Source organism: Canis lupus, chromosome 25, assembly GCF_048164855.1.
Source record: "Canis lupus baileyi chromosome 25, mCanLup2.hap1, whole genome shotgun sequence".
Taxonomy (NCBI): Eukaryota; Metazoa; Chordata; class Mammalia; order Carnivora; family Canidae; genus Canis; species Canis lupus.
In genome coordinates, this window is record NC_132862.1 from 33,897,529 (window position 1) to 33,917,578 (window position 20,050).

Below are 20,050 nucleotides of genomic sequence, written 5' to 3' on the forward strand. Positions count from 1 at the left end.
AAATTCCAAGCAGGCAAGAAGAAGAGGGAAGAAAAAGTTATGTCAGGGTTAAGCAAATGTGAGACCTAGGCAGACACAAGTTTGTAATGTAATGTGTAGGAAAAGCAGATCAGAACATGGACCTCGAGGCAGAGGCAGATATAGCATGCATCTGGGTTCAGAATGGGGTCAAGTCCCCTGTGCAAGAGGAGGTCAGGAGCTAGGAAAGTGTTTTTAGGAACACTAGTGTAGGCAACAGGACTGCAGTTGTTTTTGTGTTTTTAATATTTTATTTATTTATTTGAGAGAGAGAGAGCACAAGTGGGGGGGGGGTGCAGGGCAGAGGGACAGGGAGAAAGCAGACTCCCCACTGAGCAGGGAGCCAGATGTGAGATTCCATCCCAGGATCTCGGGATCATGACCTGAGCTGAAGGCAGACACTTAACCGACTGAGCCACCCAGGTGCCCCAGGAATGCAGTTTAATACTCAATCTTATTCTCAATAAATACCCCCATAAGTTTACTGCCAGGATCAGAACTGATACCATTGACAATGAGACTGATTCTAAAGTAGACAAATAGGGCAGCCCTGGTGGCTCAGTGGTTTAGCGCCGCCTTCAGCCCAGGGCCTGATCCTGGAAACCTGGGATCGAGTCCCATGTCGGGCTCCTTCTATGGAGTTTGCTTCTCTCCCTCTGCCTCTCTCTCTTTCTCTCTCTGTGCGTCTCTCATGAATAAAGAAATAAAATCTTTAAAAAAATATAAAGTAGACAAATAGATCACCTGCCTAGAGTTGAGAGATGAAGAACCAGGAAACCTGCTTAACATTAATATTTTCCCCCTATTGGGACACCTGGGTGACTCAGTGGTTGAGCGTCTGCCTTTGGCTCAGGGTGATCCTGGGGTCCTGGGATCGAGTCCTGCATCAGGCTCCTTGCGAGGAGTCTGCTTCTCCTCTGCCTGTTGTCTCTGCCTCTCTGTGTCTCTCATGAATAAATAAATAAAATCTTCAAAAAACTATTTTCCCCCTATTTAAAAGGAAAGTTTCCGGGATCCCTGGGTGGCGCAGCGGTTTGGCGCCTGCCTTTGGCCCAGGGCGCGATCCTGGAGACCCGGGATCGAATCCCACATCGGGCTCCCGGTGCATAGAGCCTGCTTCTCCCTCTGCTGTGTCTCTGCCTCTCTCTCTCTCTCTCTGTGTGTGTGACTACCATAAATAAATTAAAAAAAAAAAATAATAACAATAAAAGGAAAGTTTCCTATATGACATGTAATATATTCCTCTTATGTATTAGTTTCTATTGCTGCTATAACAAATTACCTCAAATTTAGTGGCTTGACACAACACAAACTTAATACCTTGCAGTATTGGCTAGAAGTCTGAGATGGGTCTCATGGGGCAGCAGTCCAGGTGTTAGCAGGGCTGCATTCCTTTCTGGAGCCTCTAAGGGAGAAGCCTTTTCCTTGCCTCTTCCAGCTTCTAGAAGCTGTGCATTCCTTGGCCCATTGTTCCTTCCTCCATCTTCAAAGCCAACCAGGGCAAGCTGAGTCCTCTTCTCCTCTCACTCTGATGCCTTCTGCCCTCCTCTTCTACTTTGCAGGATCCTTGTGACATTGGTCCACTTAGACAATTCAAAATAATCTCCCTGTTTGAAGGTCAGCAAATTAGCAAACATAATTCCATCGGCAAACGTCACTCACCATTAGCCGTGTAACATATATTCACAGATTCTGGGGATTAGGGTGTGTACCTCTTTGGGGATCCATGATTCTGCCTACTACATGGTAGTGAGTGCTATGGAGAAAAACAAATCAGGGATGAGGGAGAAGGAGTGACCAGTCTTCTATACTCATGGCTCCTTCTGGCCATACCTGTTTTTGCTTTGAAGGATTCATTTATTTAGATTGGGCCCACCCGGATGATCCAAGCTATTCTCCCCATTTCAAGATCCTTATCATAAATTGCATTTGGAAAGACTCTTTTGCCACTTCAGGTAATATTCACAGGTTCCAGGGACTAAGTGATAGATATCTTTGGGTAGCCATTATTCTGCCTACCAATCTTATCTATGATAGAATTTTCTAGAGACCTAGGCTTGTCATTGACTCTAAAATTTCCAGCTGGAGCTTTAACAAAAGCCCTTTCAGAGAATTCAACTAGTAGATATAATTACTCCAATTTAGTCAGAAAGCAAAAGATTTCTCATGTTAGCTCCCTAGATTGGAAAAAAAATATGTGTACTCTTCTCTTGGCTCAGAAATGAAGCAGCAGTATTATACCACCACCACCATTAAGATACAGAAGAGTTACATCAGCCCAAATAATCCCCTTATGCTGCCTCTTTATAATCAATACATCTCCTCACCCCAAGTCCCTGGTAACCAATGATCTCTGAGAATAGCAAATAAATGGAATCATACAATCAGTAGTCACTCAGATCTGCTTCTTTCACTTAGCAAAACGCATCTGAGATTTATCCATGTTGTTGTGTGTATAGTTTGTCTCTTTTTACTGCTAAGGAGTATTTCATGGTATGCATATACCACAGTTTGTTTATCCATCCCATTGTTGATGGACATTTTGGTTTCTAGTATCTGATGATTATGAATAAAGTTGCAACAAACATTCATTTATAGTTTTTTTGCGTGTGAACTTAAGTTTTTGTTTCTCTTGGGTAAATACCTAGGATTACTGGTAAGTGTGTGCTATCTTTATAAGAAACGCCCGCACTGTTTCGAAAGTGGCTGTGCCATTTTGCTTCCTAACAGCAATGTATGGGAGTTCTAGTGGCTCCACATCTTCACCAGTGTTTTATCATTTTCAGTTTTTGTTTTGTTTTAGTTTCAGTTGAGTTAGATAGGATGGTTTGGGTTTTTAGCCATTCTAATAGGGGTATGGTATTGTCTTTTTTTTTAAGATTTTATTTATTTATTCATGAAAGACAGACACACACAGAGAGAGAGAGAGAGAGAGAGGCAGAGATACAAGCAGAGGGAGAAGCAGGCTCCATGCAGGGAGCCGGATGTGGGACTCGATCCTGGGACTGCAGGATCACGCCCTGGGCAGAAGGCAGGCGCCAAACCGCTGAGCCACCCAGGCGTCCTGGGTATGGTATTATCTTATTGTGATTTGCAATTCTCTAATTACTAATGATGTTGGACATATATCATGAGTTTATTTGCCATCTGTATATCTCCTGTCATGAAGTATCCAGTCAAAATCTTTTGCCCATTTTTTTGAAGAACAAATATTGTTATAATGTTCATACAACCCAAAGCAATCTACAAATTTAATGGAATCTCTATCAAAATACCAAAAGCGGGACGCCTGGATGGCTCAGTGGTTGAGCATCTGCCTTCAGCTCAGGGCATGATCCCAGGACCCGGGATTGAGTCCCACATCGGGCTCCTTGCAGAGAGCCTGTTTCTCCCTCTGCCTGTGTCTCTGCCTCTCTCTCTGTCTCTCATAAATGAATAAATTTTTAAGAATCTTTTTAAAAAATACCAAATGTTCTTTTTTCACAGAACTAGAACAAATAATCCTAAAATTTGTATAGAACCACAAAAAGACCACAAATAGCCAAAGCAGTCTTGAAAAAGAATAAAACTGGAAGTATCACAATCCCAGATTTTGAGATATACTACAAAGCTATAGTAATCAAAACAGTATGATACCAGCACAAAAAGAGACACATAGATCAATAGAACATAGTAGAGAGCCCAGAAATAAACCCATGATTATATGGTCAATTCATCTTCAACAAAAGAGGGAAGAATATACAATGCAAAAAAGTCTCTTTAATAAATGATGTTGGGAATGCTGGACAGCTACATGCAAAAGAATGAAACTGGACCACTTTCTTACACCATATACAAAAATAAACTCAAAATGGACTAAAGACCTAAATGTGAGACCTGAAACCATAAATTCTTAGAAGAGAGCACAGGCAGTAATTTCTCAGACACACCCATAGCTACAATTTTCCAGATTTGTATACTAAGGCAAGGAAGAGGAAAACAGAAACAAAAATAAACTATTGGGATTACATCAAAATAAAAGGTTCTGCACAGTGAAGGAAACAATCAACAAAATTAAAAGATAACCTATTGAATGGGAGAAGATATTTGCAAATGATATATCCAATAAGGGTTTATATCCAAACTACATAAAGAATTTATACAACTCAACACCAAAAAAACCCCAAGTAGTCCAATTAAAAAGTGGGCAAAGACCTAAACAGACATTTCTCCAAAGAAGACATCCAGATGGCAAACAAACACATGAAAAGATGCTCAACCTCACTTATCATCAGGGAAATGCAAATCAAACTATAACAAGGTACCACCTCACACCTTCCAGAATGATTAAAATAAAAAACACAAGAAACAACAAGTGTTGATGAAGATGTAGAGAAAAAGGATCCCTTGTGCATTGTTGGTGGGAGTGCAAACAGTGCAGCCACTGTGGAAACTAATATGGAGGTTCCTCAAAAGATTAAAAATATAAATAAATAAATAATAAAATATATTTAAAATAATAAATATATTAGTATATAAATATATTATTTATATACATTTATTTATAAAATAAATTTAAATAGATAATTTTAAAAAATTAAAAAAAAAACCTCCAAGACATAGAAAAAAAAATAAATTAAGTAAATAATAGAAAAAATAAAAATAAAATCCATCACTGGGTATTTACCCAAAGAAAATGAAAACAACCAATTTGAAAAAATATATGCACCCCTATGCCTATTGCAGCATTATCTACAGTAGCCAAGCTACGGAATCAACCCAAGTGCCCATCCATAGACGAACAGGTAAAAAAGAGGTAGTACGTACAATAGAATATTACTCAGCCATAAAAAAGAATGAAATCTTGCCTTTTGAAACAACATGGGTGGATCTAGATAATATGCTAAGTGAAATAAGTCAGTCAGATAAAGACAAATATTCATATGTGGAATTTAAGAAACAAAACCAAGAAAGAAGAAAAGAGTCAAACCAAAAAACAGATTCTTAACTATAAAGAACAAACTGTGGTCACCAGAGAGGAGGTGGGTGGGTGAATGGGTGAAACAGGGGAAGGGGATTAAGAATACACTGGGCAGCCCGGGTGGCTCAGCGGTTTAGCGCCCCCTTCAGCCCAGGGCCTGATCCTGGAGACCCAGGATAGAGTCCCATGTCGGGCCCCCTGCATGGAGCCTGCTTCTCCCTCTGCCTGTCTCTCTCTCTGACTCTCATGAATAAATAAATAAAATCTTAAAAAAAGAAAAGAAAAGAGAATAGAATTGTTGAAGCTATATACTGTGTGCCTGAAATTAATATAACACCATATGTTAACTATACTGGAATTAAAGTAAAACATTTTTAAAGATAAAACACACTTTTACAAATTATATCAAATAAGAAATGATGTAAAAATAACTCTGTAACAGTGAGATTTAATAGCAAGACAGAACCACTTTTTTTTTTTTTACTAAGCCGATGTTGATTACTTTTTTGGATTGCTTAGAAAAATATAATAAGTTTCAGAAAGGCAGAAAATCTATATATCCTATATTTTTGCTCTGTAATGTGATAAACAATAAAAGCAGCCTCTAAAATTGCTCAACTATGTGAAATTTTAAAAATTATCCCCTTAATGCCTATGTCATGCAAAAAAATCCAGGTTATAATGATAAAGTATTATTTAAAGGATGTATATATATTTTTTAAAAAAGGGGGCACCTGGGTGGCTCAGTGGTTGAGTGTTTGCCTTCAGCTCAGGGCATGATCCCAGAGTCCCCAGATCGAGTTCCACATTGGGCTCCCTGCACAGAGCCTGCTTCTCCCTCTGCCTATATCCCTGCTTCTGTTGAAAGAAGAAAGAAAGAAAGAAAAGAAAGAAAGAAGAAAGAAAGAAAGAAAGAAAGAAAGAAAGAAAGAAAGAAAGAAAGAAAGAGAGAAAGAGAGAAAGAGAGAAAGAGAGAAAGAGAGAAAGAAAGAAAGAAAGAAAGAAAGAAAGAAAGAAAGAAAGAAAGAAAGAAGAAAGAAAAAGAAAGAAAGAAAGAAAGAAAGAAAGAAAGAAAGAAAGAAAGAAAGAAAGAAAGAAAGAAAGAAAGGAAGGATATACATAGAGATGCCTAAGTGGCTCAGTCAGCTAAGCAACTGACTCTTGATTTCGGCTCAGGTCATGATCTCAGGGTTGTGGGATCATGCCCCACATCCGGTTCTGTGCTCAGCACAGAATCTGCTTGTCCCTTTCGCTGTGGCCCCTCCCCCTTTTTGCTTGCTCTTTCTCTCAAATAAATAAGTAAAATATTTTTTAAAATAAAGGATATATATAATTCATACATAGAATAATGAAAAGAATCTTGCGCATTTTTAATTGGGTGGTTTTCTCATTGATTAGTTTTGAAAATTCTTATATATTCTGTATACTAGTCCTTTGTCAGGTACATGATTCAAAACTATTTCTCCTTCTCTAGGGTTTGCCTTTTCATTCTCTTGACAGTGACTTTCACACAACCAAAGTTGTTAATTTTGATGAAGTCCAATGTACAATTTTTTTTCTTTCAGGATCATGCTTTTAGTGTCATAGCTAAGAAATCTTTCCCTCATCCAAATTCACAAACATTCTCTTCTATGTTTTCTTCTAGAAGCTTTATAGTTTTATATTTTACATTTAGGTCTATGATCCATTGTGAGATTTTTGCATAAGGTGAAAGGTATAGGTTGAGATTCTTTTTCTTTTTTCTTCCTTTTGGCTTTTTTTTTCTTTTCTTTTTTTTTTTTTTTTTTTTGTGTGTGTGTGTGTGTGGTCATTATTTGTTTCAACAGCATTTACTGAAAAGTCTATCCTTCCTACACTAAATTGGTTTTGTGCTTTTATTAAAAATTGGTTGACAGGGATGCTTGGGTGGCTCAGGGGTTGAGCGTCTGCCTTTGGCTCAGGGCACAATCCCAGAGTCCCCGGATCGAGTCCCACATCAGGTTCCTTGCACAGAGCCTGCTTCTCCCTCTGCCTATGTCTCTGCTTCTCTCTCTCTCTCTCTCTCTCTCTGTGTGTGTGTGTGTGTGCTTCTCATGAATAAATAAAATCTTTTTAAAAATTGGTTGACAACACATGAGTGTGTCTATTTCTGTATTCTGTATTCTGTTCCATTGTCTTTGTGTCTATCCTTTCAATAAATACCACCACTCTCAATTACTGTAGCTTTGGTGAATAGACAGATGTATTTATTTTGAATAATCTCTATATTCAATGTGAGAGTGAACTCACAACCCCAAAATCCAAAGTTGCATGCTCTACTGACTGAGCCAGCTAGCCATACCTATGTACATCTATTTTTAATCCAAAAAGTTTCATAACTCAAGATGTGTCATTTTGAGAAACTTATATAACTTCTCTTAACTTCAATTTTCTCAGCTGTAAAAAGAGGGTAGTAGTAGTACCTGTGTGAAAGAATAATTATAAGGACTGACAAGCCAAGACATGGAAGGCATGGTGGTAAATGTTGCTTATTTTGTTTCCAGTACTCCTCCTTTCTTCCCAGATCAGCAACTCCTTCTTTTGGGGAAAAAGCTCCTCTTACTCACTTCAAGCACATGGTCCTATTGTAGTTGCCAATCATACTACCATGTCCTCACCCTGGCCACAGGGAATGGTCAAGGGATGGACGCAGGAGCCAAGCATAGCTAATTGGAGATTTTCTCCCCTTGGTACTACAGAAGGTTGAATTACTGGCCCTAACTTTTCCTCCTCCCTCTATCCACGCACTTTACCATGTAGTTTACAGCTTTTGTCACTCAGAAATTAGTATATTTCCTTGAATTTTGCCTTTGGAGTTGGCCATATAACTTGCTTTGGCAAATAGAATGAAGCAGAGAAGACAAGAATACCAGTTTTGTCTAGAATTTAAGAGGTCATAGGATCCTTCTTGTCCCTGTCAATAGATAAGAAGAAGAGTTTTTCATGTGAATGAAGACTGAATTTTGATTAAGCATCAAATTGGACAATTCTAGTTGCTGAATTGACACTGTGAGAGAGGATTTTTATTATACAAGAGTGAGCTAGTGAGCTAAAGGGGAAGCCTATGACTAAGACAATTAGAGACAAGTGAAGGCTATGCCCACTAAACATTCCTTAGGAGGGTGCTGTGCCACCACGTGGCATTTTGCATTTGGCCATTGAATTTTGAATACCCTTCCCCACATCACACTTGTTTAAATACTTTTTTTTTTAAGATTTTATTTATTTATTCATGAGAGACACAGAGAGAGAAGCAGAGGCACAGAGAGAGGGAGAAGCAGGCTCCTCACAGGGAGCCTGATGTGGGACTTGATCCCAGGACCCAGGATCACGCCCTGAGCTGAAGGCAGATGGTCAAATGCTGAGTCACCCAGGTGTCCCTCAAATACTTTTAAATAGTTGTATCTCCCTATATCTCATTCCCTATTATCTCTATTTTATCTAATGTTAATCCTTTTCAAGAGCTTTCTCTTGACTTATTGACACATCTTTTGTTCTTTTCTTTTTAAATTTTTCTTTTGATCAAAGTCATACATTTTCCTACTGGCAAATCTCAGTAGTAAAGAATGTAGAGCTGAAAACAGCATTCCTTTGCCCTTTCTGTGCACTATTATTCCAGGTCCTCTGAGATGCAGCCACCAAGGTGGAATTAGACACACAAGAAATTTCCTAGGGGAAACATCTGCAGAGGAAGTGAGGAGGAGCCAAGAGAAGTTGGGGAAGCTGTCAAACTATGATGCGTATCTGACCTTGAGTGAAGGAGAGTGGGAAGGAAGGAAGGCTGAGTGAAAGTGTCTTGGATTGCAGTGCAGTTCTAAAGAAAGTTCAGCAAGGCCACTGGGAGTCCTTAAGCCAGTCACCTGAAACCCGCACTTGACTCTGTGCTGGGGCCATGCTTCCCAAGGCTGCTGCCAGCCAATGATTGAACACAATCACGCTATTGAAGACCACACCTGGCAGCCATGAAACTCCTCTGGCTGCTCTTTCCCCCTGACCCAATCCATCATGGCTTTTCCTATCTTAGACCTGTCACTTTTCACACTCCCCTTCCATGCATAGTTAGATGGTCCAGGAGCTGCTTTCACTTATGGAGAAGGCACTGTTCTAGACACTCAGTAAGAATTAGATCAAAACACAGGAGGGATCCCTGGGTGGCGCAGCGGTTTAGCGCCTGCCTTTGGCCCAGGGCGCGATCCTGGAGACCCGGGATCAAATCCCACATCGGGCTCTCAGTGCATGGAGCCTGCTTCTCCCTCTGCCTATGTCTCTGCCTCTCTCTCTCTCTGTGTGACTATCATAAATAAATAAAAATTAAAAAAAAAAAAAAAAGCACAGGAGAAAAGAGATGGGAGGAAACCACTTAACCTTGATCCTGGTCTAGTAATAGGAGTTAGTGTGACTCTGGAAATCCAGCATTATTTACTAAAACAGGTAATTCAAATGATATAAGGTAATTTTATCATAGAACCTATGTGGTTGATTCAGGGTTCAGAATTTCACTCACATCTATCTCCACACAGAGAATTGATTCATAAGAGTTCTACTGATCGTCCATAATTCCACACCATGAAGTAGAGGGAAAATGATTTTGGCCTACAAAAAGTAGATTGTAGCAGATGATTACCACAGCCATGGGGCAATCTCAGAAGCAGATCCACAGAATGTCTAATTATTTGAACCATGCACCCATGCATTAGTAACACTGGAGTACAACATCATAATTCCCCAAGCTTAGCAATACCAGACTATGTATCATGTTTCAATCATGTTCATCCATGTCTCTGGGCCTTTGTAGATTCTGTTCAGCCAAATGGATGGCCCTTCTTTTACTCTTGTTTGTTGGGTTTTGGCCCAGCAAATTCCTATTTATCCTCCAATAGTTAATGTAACATCTGCTCTGCAAAGCCTTCCCAGATTTGCCTTCTCCCATGTGTGTACTCACAGAAGGTTGTTCAAACCTATCTCATTGTTCATACATAACTCATTATACTGTGATCTCACATACACACACACACACACACACACACACATCTGAGCTCTTTAAGGACGTCAGAGCAGGATGCTTTTTTTATATATACCTAATGCTTGGCATATAGTAGGTACTCAATACATTTTTATTGGAAAAAAGGAAAGAAGGAAAAAAGAAAACTGATACAGAAAAAAAAAAAGAAAGAAAACTGATATAGAACTGATATTTTTCTGAACTTTGTAGCAGCATCAAAACTACATTAGTAAGGCAGCCTGGGTGGCTCAGCGGTTTGGCGCCTGCCTTCACCCAGGGCGTGATCCTGGAGACCCAGGATCGAGTCCCACATCGGGGTCCCTGCGTGAAGCCTGCTTCTCCCTCTGCCTGTGTCTCTGCCTCTCTCTCTCTCTCTCTCTGTGTCTCTCTCTCATGAATAAATAAAGAAAATCTTTAAAAAAAAAAAAACTACATTAGGTAATTCTTCCTCATACCAGGTGTGAGAACCACGGTTCATACAGTTATTTTAGCTATCTTGAATAATTCATTTAGGTGACCAAAGAAGAAATTATGCCAAGCACTAATGCAGTTATTTCATACCAACATGACCTGGTTCTCATTTGATTAATTAAGAAATATTGTGCTTGGTAATGAGGCACTGGCCCTAGGAAACAGGTATAAGACACCAGTCCTGAAGAAAACATACCTATTATTCCAAGTATGGGCCATGTTACATCATGTTATTAAGCAGTGTTACAACATGCCCTTGGCTTTGGATTGTCCTCACTGTTCCTGAAGTAAAGAATAATGTGTAGTCAATGTTTGCTTCACACAGAACAGAACAACTAAGGAAACCAAATCCACACTTTAGCTGCTAAAAATGAACAGAAGCATGCATTTGTATGAATATGTTATGCAAATTGGAGAGAGCCGGGAAGTGATGGGAATGGATGCTGAGGAATATCAATGAACAGGTAGGGTGAGGATATATTTTGAAAAGTTGCCACATATATGTATCAATCAACTTCCTCCAATTAGGCTTAATATTGAATTGCACTCCTATTAATAACTGACATTTTGTAGCACTACCATTAGCCACCATTTTCGCACATTATTATAATGTATTTATAAAGCACTTCCAGATACATTATTTCAGTGGCTCATGACAACAACCTTGTGGGGAGGTTATTAGTTTCCCTCATAAGCTAGGCATCCTACACAAAGATGATGACCTCACCTACAAGTCTGCGGTGGCCCAGCTGATGGAGACATTGCCAAGGCCCAGTGAGGAAGATTGCCTTAGATTTCAAATAGTCAGCTCTGCCTCCACCCACCCACTCCACTCCCATCCCCACCTGTGGGTGGATTCCCACCCAAAAAACAACTGGCCTTTCCAGGGCCTAACTGTCAGATTGAAAAGAAAACCTAAGGCTTAATTGTTCTTTACAAAATTACCTTCGAAACAGGACCTAAACTCAGATAAATGAGAAAACTTCCCAAGGATCTCTTTAGCCACACAAATAGGTGACCATTTTAATGAGATCCTTCACTAAATAAAGAAATTAGCAAACATCACTTGGCTCTTACCTTACCACATTTCCCCCAAAACAAGCTGGGTCCCCTCTCCCAGGCCAATGAAGTAGGACGTAGGAAACCTAACACAAACAAGGTTAGCAAAGATAGGACCAGGTCATCTTACCTAATTTGTAAGGTGATCTTGAAGAAACATCAGAATCTATATGGAGCTCAAAAGCAAAAGGAGCTTCTGAGGCAAACTCACATTTTTTTTTTAAACCCTCCCTTAGGCCTTCCAAGCTTTATCCCTTAAGAAGGGGTTTCCTGGGGCACTTGAGTGGCTCAGTTTAGCGCCTACCTTCAGCTGAAGTCATGGTATTGGGGTGCTGAGATTGAGCCCCATGTTGGGCTCCCTGCTCAGTGGGGAGCCTGCTTCTCCCAGTCGTCCCCACTCATGCTCTCTCTCACTATCTCTATCTCTCTCTCTCCCTAATAAATAAATAAAATCTTTAAAGAAAAAAGAAAGGGGGTTTCCTGACCTTAAAATGTCCTGTGGTAGTTGTAGCCACAAAAAGTATCTACTAATCATAACTCAGTAGCATCCTCTGTTTGTCTCCTTCCTAAAGCAACTTTGGAAAGTGATACTGTTCTTCCCATCTTGCCCCAGGAGAGACAGAGACAAAGGTGCAAATACTGAGATTTTCCTGTAGTCATTCCAAAGTTTAGCAGGCGCTTTGTTTTGGTTCTTAATAAAACAATTATTAAAGATTAGGGGGTATCATTTTTCCATAAATGGCAAGATATTGCTGGCCAGAAATATTTAATCACTAGACAGTCTTCCAATCTGGCAGAAAGTAAAAGAGAATGATTTGGGATCGAGTGTCACACTGAGCCAGTTGGCCTTGTTCTCATTGAGATTATTTACAGGAAAAACAGGACTGCCTCTAACCCAGGCAAAAAGTCAGTGAGACCTGGGTCCTGGTTCAGCTGCTTAATGTGACTGTGAGCAATAGTGCCAAGGCCCAGTTTCTTCATCGATACAGTGATTTTTCAGGATCTTCATCAGGATTTTAAAAAATGATATAAACAAGTGACTTGGCACATGCTGAGTGCTCCATAAATGTTAGTTCATGTTATTATCTATTCAACTATAGGAAGAGAACATCTGCTTATCAGACTACAGGGGATTCAACCCAGGCACTTCAGGGAGCTGTAAATCAAAACCTAATATTTGGAATCATTTTTTTTCTGTTTCTTCCCCTTGTAAATGAGGGACAATTATATATGCTATTAAAATTGAGCTGGTAGGGTGCCTGGGTGGCTCAGTTGGTTAAGTGTCTCCCTTTAGCTCAGGTCATGATCCCAGGGGCCTGAGATCAAGTGCCCTATTGGGCTCCCTGCTCAGTGGGGAGTCTGCTTCTCTCTCTTCCCTTACCCCCTGCTTGTGATCTTTTCTCTCTCATTCTCCCTCTTTCAAATAAATACATAAAATCTTTTTTAAAAATCTAAAAACTAAAATTGAGCTTGTAGAAAAGTATGGAGTTTGCAGCAGATAGTCCAGGTACAACTAATAAGTTGCTTGCATTCTTTTTTTTTTTAAGATTTTATTTATTTATTCATGAAAGACACACACACAGAGAGAGAGAGAGACAGAGAGAGAGAGAGGCAGAGACACAGGCAAAAGGAGAAGCAGGCTCCATGCAGGGAGCCCAATGTGGGACTCGATCCTGGGACTCCAGGATCATGCTCTGAGCCAAAGGCAGGCGCTAAACCCCTGAGCCACCCAGGGATTCCTTTTCTTTTCTTTTTTTTTTTTTTTTTTAAGTAGTCTCTACACCCAGCATGGAGACCAATGTGAGGTTAGAACTCACGTTCTTGAGATCAAAACCTGAGCTGAGATCAAGAGTCAGATGCTTAGCCAACTGAGCCACCCAGGCACCCCCAGTTGCCTGCATTCTAATGTATTTTTTTCCAAATGGAGGATAGAGTGGGGAGACATAATTAATGCAGGAGAATTTTCATGTAAGGGCACAGCATGTGAGAAGTATGCGGGCTGGCTATCACTGATCCAGGTAATTCTGATACCATTAGAAGAATGAAAGAACAGACTGGTGAAATGTAAATCACACAAAATTTTTCTTTAACTAGTCAGAGCTTGTGAAAGAAAGAAAGAAAGAAAGAAAGAAAGAAAGAAAGAAAGAAAGAAAGGAAGGAAGGAAGGAAGAAATACTGGGCCCATCTGCCTTCCTATGCACAGGGGGAGAAAGGCTGAAGGCCAGTGTCCAAAGGGACCTTGAAATTCATAGTAGGCTTCCAATTACCTGTTTGAGCCAGGCTTGGAAGGAACAGAGAGACCGAGATATTAAGTTAGCACATCTAATTCACAGGAAAGCTATTCTATATTATAGCTATACTGTTATATGTTTCTAACCTCTTTCAACAAGAATGAAATGTCTTCTGATCTAGGAGGTGTGACATTAACTGCCCAACCTCAAGAGGGAACGTTCACTGGGAAGATATGAAGCTTAAAGCTAGTTCATAAAGTAGTTTTTCCCCTTTGAGAGATTTTTTTTAGCTTGTGAAATGTATCTTTACCCTGCAAGTTGCTCCAAGATATATTTTTAAAATATTATTTACAGTTGCTCTCTAGTAGAGGATACATTTCAAATGTATCTTGATTAGACAGTCCCATGTAACAAAAGTTCCTTTCCTTGAAAATGTCTGCAGGAGTTTGGAAAACATAGTAACTTCACTTGACTGTAACAGTGATACTCTTTTCCCGTGCCAGCTTTTGCCTGCTCCTTTTTAAGACACAAAGAATACCCATCTTCTCAATCTCCCTAGCTTTCGGGCCACAGGACAATAGCACAATGCAAATCACTCAGTAACTACATATTTAAGTAACCACCATATAATAGGAGTTTAGCAGAGGTGTCCTGGGGGAAAAGAAACAAAATCAATGACCCTGTGTGAGATGTGTATTCTCTTCATTCAAAGCCTACCCACCCCCCATCCGTCCACCACACCCGCCAAGCCAACTTTATCTCTCTATGGCCCGGAACACCCCCTCCCGGAATCTATCTCTTGTGTAGCTACCAATCAGAATCAGTCCCTTGCTCAAAAATCCTCAAGGACTTCTATATCAGTTAAGATTTGCATTTGGCAGCTAGTAACAGAGACCAGAAATAATAGTGGCTTAAATAAGATAAAAGTGTATTTTTCTTTTCTTTAAAGGAATTCTGGAGATAAGCAGTGCAGAGCTGGTGTAGCATCGCTTATAGTTTCTGCATCTTTGTGCTCTACAATGCACCTTCTATCCTCAGAAACAAAGGATGCCTCCTCAGGTTGCATCCATCTTATCCACCTTCCAGGCAGCCAGAAGGGGACAGATAGGCAGATGTCAAACTTTTTTTCAAATGTCTTCAAGGGCCTCAGTACACCATACTTTATGGGTTACTCCTTCAGTAACTGCCAGATCCATGAATGAATGAGTTCTGCACGAGTTCTGAAGCAGGAGGATTTATCACTTACAGAACTAATGAATGTGGGATGTCTGGGTGGCTCAGTGGTTGAGCATCTGTCTTCGGCTCAGGTCATGATCCCACAGGCCTGGGATCAAGTCCCGCATCGGGCTCCCTGCATGGAGCCTGCTTCTCCCTCTGCCTGCGTCTCTGCCTCTCTCTCTGAGTCTCTATGAATAAATAAAATCTTAAAAAAAAAAAAAAAATCCAAGGGCTCTGGGTTCCAGTTCTGCCTCAGCCACCCACTAGCTAGGTAACTCTTGGTAGCTGACAACCTCTTTGGGTCTCAGTTTTCTCAAAAGAGAGGTTTTGACTAGATCGTGTAAGGTCCCTTAACAGCATTAAAGTGACCATTACCTGATACTAATAGCTCCTGCATTAGCCAATGCTGAAAAAAGGTTGTTGGAACCTAGGAGAGGGGCTCAGCGGTTGAGTATCTGCCTTCGGCTTGGGTCATGATCCTGGGGTCCTGGGATGGAGTCCCAAATCAGGCTGCCCGCAGAGAGCCTGATTCTCCCTCTGCCTATGTCTCTGCGTCTCTATGTCTCTGTGTCTCTATGTCTCTCATGAATAAATAAAATCTTTAAAAAGATGAAACCTAGGAGAATGTTTAAGGGGTAAGAGCAGGTTAGACAGGACATGGAACGATCATGTGGAAATAAAGTGCCACACTGAAGAGACCCTTCTGGTGCTCTCCACCACAGGCCCAGAGGTATTACCTTGGAAGTGAATTTAGGATTTACTCCAGGGAGCACAAGCACAGGGAAAGTCTCTTCTCATACGCAGGGTGGGTGTGGTATACTGCAGAGTCAAAAAATACTAATAAAATAGCAAACATACACATAGTTATTAGTTTTGTGCAGGTTTTGTTCTAAATTCTTTACCTATTTTTAATTTTTTTTTCTAGAGAGAGACGGTTTTAAGATTGTAAAGACAGGGGTCCCTGTGTGGCTCAGCAGTTGACTGCCTTCTGCCCAGGGCGTGGTCCTGGAGTCCTGAGATTGAGTCCCACATCGGGTCCTGGCATGGAGCCTGCTTCTCCCTCTGCCTGTGTCTCTCTCTCTGTCTCTCTGTCTCTCATGAATAAATAAATAAATAAATCTTAAAAAAATATAAAAAAAGATTGTAAAGAGAGAGGCAAAGCAAGAAACAGAATTAAGGTATGTAAAGCACTTGGCCTTGGGCACTCATCATTGTCATCATTGCTGACAAACAAGAAGGCACAAGGAGACTTCTCCCTCCCTCCTCCCACATCACCACCCTCTGCCTTCTCCAGAGGAGCATCAGGTCTCTGGAGTCCCACTGCCTCATGCACAGGGTTCATGGTTCTGCTGGGGTGTATCACCCAACCCTGGCCCCCAGCCACCATAGTCAGTGGATCACTACAGATAAGCGGTTAGTTCCTCCCTCTCCCTTTCACCAGCACTAGCTCCCTTTTGAGTGAAGATTTGTTTTATTTTGTTTTCCCTGGCAGAAGGATGGCAAGGAGGCGATGGGCAGAAAAGAGGAAACAAAAGAGAAGATGTAGGAACTATTTCAGGCCTGGGTTTTCACCAGTTGTTGATATTTAGAGCTTTTGTTTTCTAGAAATATGCAAAGACTATCTGACGCTCTTCCTAGAGACTGGAACAGAAGCAAGATGGCCCGGCCTGGGAATTACAAGTGACTTAGATTCACTCCAAAAGCACTTGATTTGATTGCTGAGGAGATGAACAGTGAGCTGGGAATTTGCAAACACCTGTACCCACTGAACGGACAGCTTCTGCTTGGGTCACAGACCAAATGCAGGTCATTATCTCAGTTTAGCCAGCAGAGGTCTCTCTTTTCCTAAACTTCAGTTAAACACCACTCCCCACCACCACCACCCCACCCCCGCCAAAAAAAAAGAACTCCGGGTTTGCCCATTTTTCTCATCCCTCCTCTGAAGTCTCCCTCCAAAACCAAATAAATAGTGAATCCTTTGGCCAAAGTAGCTGTAAACATTCCAGCCAGTTGCCCAGTAAAAATGGAAGACAAAAACGTTGAGCTATTTGAAGAAAACGACGCAGTATTCACCCCTAAGCTGTTTGCCTGCTTAGAAGATTCACACCAACTCTCCTGGCAAAACATGGGTTGGCCCCTAAAATGACACAAGCAACCGGCTCATCATGGCAATGAGAAGAGAAGGCAAGCTGAACTGTTAGCAGGTGGAGCCCAAGTGGTGAGATTCACTCCTTCAGCTTTCATGGCTCAACAGAAGACACCAGGAGGTGGGACTTGCAGGGGAGGGGGTGCCCCCCCAACCCGTTGAACCTGCAATTATCAATTGTGGCCAGTATTCGCCCTGATGGTCCAAGGACTTCATGTCCCCTTCATTTACTGAAACCAGAATTTTATTTATTTATTTTTAATATTTTATTTATTTGACAGAGAGCACAAGCAGGGGGAGCAGCAGGCAGAGGGAGAGGAAGAAGGCTGAGCAGGACCCCACTCCTCCCCCCCACTCCCCGCCCCATGCCGGGCTCCATGCTGAGCTCACTGGGTCCTGGGATCATGACCTGAGCCAAAGGCAGACGTGTAATCAACTGAGCCACCCAGGCGCCCCTTAAACCAGAGTTTTAAAACATATTTTCTGTTGTGTATTTTTTTTTAAGATTTTATTTATTTATTCATGATAGAGAGGGAGAGAGAGACAGAGACACAGGCAGAAGCAGGCTCCATGCAGGGAGCCTGACATGGGACTTGATCCTGGGACTCCAGGATCAATCAGGCCCTGGGCTGAAGGCGGTGCTAAACCGCTGGGCCACCAGGGCTGCCCTCTGTTGTGTATGTTAAACAGCATCACAAAGGAACATAAAGGTGCCAGCTTAAACATTCTTTCCCACATCCTATAGAAATGATCCTGATCAAGACTAAGGGCTTTGACTAGAATTACATAATATGAGGAAATAAGCAAGTTTAATTGAACCTGCACAAGTCATTTGCTTAAGAAATGGCTCCCTGGGGCGCCTGGGTGGCTGAGTCCTTTATGCATCTGCCTTCAGCTCAGGTCAAGATCCTAGGGTCCTGGGCAGCCACGGTGGCGCAGCGGTTTAGCACTGCCTGCAGCCCAGGGTGTGATCCTGGAGACCCAGGATCGAGTCCCACATCAGGTTCCCTGCATGGAGCCTGCTTCTCCCTCTGCCTGTGTCTCTGCCTCTCTCTCTCTCTCTGTCTCTCATGAATAAATAAATAAAATCTTTAAAAAAATAAAAAAAAAAAGATCCTAGGGTCCTGGGATCCAGACACATGTCAGCCTCCCTACTCAGCCAGAGAGTCTGCTTCTCCCTCTCCCTCTGCTCAAGTTCTCTCTCTCTCTCTCAGGTGAGAGAAAGGAAGGAGAGAAAAAAGAAAAAAAAGAAAGAAAGAAAGGAAGGAAGAAAGAAAGAAAGAAAGAAAGAAAGAAAGAAAGAAAGAAAGAAAGAAAGAAAGAAAGAAAGAAAGAAAGAAAGAAAAAGAAAGAGAAAAAGAAAGGAAAGGAAGAAAGAAGAAAAGAAAGAAAGAAAGAAAGAAAGAAAGAAAGAAAGAAAGAAAGAAAGAAAGAAAGAAAGAAAGAAAGATGGTTTCCCATTGCTCTTAAGGTCAAGTTCAGAATTCCTAACATGGCTTGAAAACCCCCTCACGTCTGGACCTCACCACGGCTCCATCCGAGTACTTATTCCTGCTGGCCTTGTTCACTGCTCTAAGCCATAAGCACCTTCTTTCACTTCCTCAAAGTCCTTCTCCAACTTGGGGCCTTGGACCAGCTCAGCCTGTGTCACTCTCCTTCCCCTCCTCCCTTAGACAGGTTAATTCTCCTGCTCAGTCTCCAGATCTGAGCTGAAGGTCATTTCCTTAGGAGAGATTTCCAAGCTACCATCCCTAGGTTAGGCACCCTGTCTCAAACTCTCACAGCATCCTATAGGAGAACCCACTACAACCCGGGGAACTTTCAGCAGACTGCAGAAGGCCCCATGTGGAGAGATGGATTTTTAAAGGTTTGTTTCTTTTTGGCCAACACAGGGAGGCTTGAGGAAAGAGTCTGGATTTCAGCCCCTGCTTTATACCCTCAGCTAAACATCTTTTTATGGGGCCCAAACTATTGGAGCATAAAACAGAAGCTTTGAGATCCCTTCATAACATTTCCGAATGATCAAGTAAATTGCATTTAATAATGATGGCTCAGATTCCCTGTCCATCTCCTCCAACAGCCTGAAGAGGGCAATACTCCGGCTTGTCTCAGACACGGAGCCTGGCCCCTAGCAGGGGTTTCATGAGTACACATGCAACAGTGAAGAAGTACTGAGCAACCAGTAAGTTATCACATGCTTTTTTTCTAGTAAGATAATACATGTTCACTGTTCAGTCTACACTATTTTACTATCATCTTCCTTTGACTCCTGTGAGTATGTGGTTTTCAGCCAAAAATCAGGAATCTAGCTTCCCTGGAAAATAACCTGATCCACAGGGATGGACTACGTGATTCTGAGTAGGAAACAGAAATCACAGAATCATAAGCCAGAAGGAACCTATAAATCATCTTGTTTAACTTCCCCACTTTACAGGAAATCAAGGATCAAATATTTTTGCCTATGAGATGAACACTGGATGCAGTGATCTCCCACACCTGGTATTCTGAGATTCTAAGATTTGCCCCATGTCAGTCCCATGGAGAGTGACAGCTAAAGACGGTCTGCTAACTAGAAATTTAAAACAATCTCTGCAGCACTCCATCCTAAATAATAAAACTAAGACAGGGAGTTAATCTGTTGAATTCTGGGCAGCATCCCTGGGTGTGCCAAATGCCAAAGACCAAAGAATGTGAGGTTTGGGATAATGTTATCCACAGGATCTCTTGTGCCAAAAAGATGGAAGAGGCTCGATTTTCCATGGCTTGTTAAGATATTCCTTAGTCAATGGGAATGATATTCATACCTCATTTATGTGTCCTGGAAGCAAAACCATATACCCAAACACATACACTCCTGGAAATTCATATATGGATTTAATGATATATAAAACTAAATAAAGGGCAGCCCGGGTGGCTCAGCAGTTTAG

At 41.3% G+C, this 20,050-nt stretch overlaps 1 long non-coding RNA gene across 3 annotated transcripts in view; it reads right to left on the bottom strand.

The window, feature by feature from the left end:
- The window catches only part of LOC140617468 (uncharacterized), a 40,397-nt gene that overhangs the window by 14,901 nt on the left and 5,446 nt on the right, over positions 1–20,050 (bottom strand). For 2 of the 3 annotated variants that reach the window (XR_012017695.1, XR_012017693.1), the window contains exon 2: positions 1,339–1,625. This is a non-coding gene — a long non-coding RNA (uncharacterized lncRNA). Of the gene's footprint in view, positions 1–1,300; positions 1,626–20,050 lie in introns of all 3 variants that reach the window. The other variant, XR_012017694.1, reaches the window with a different exon arrangement.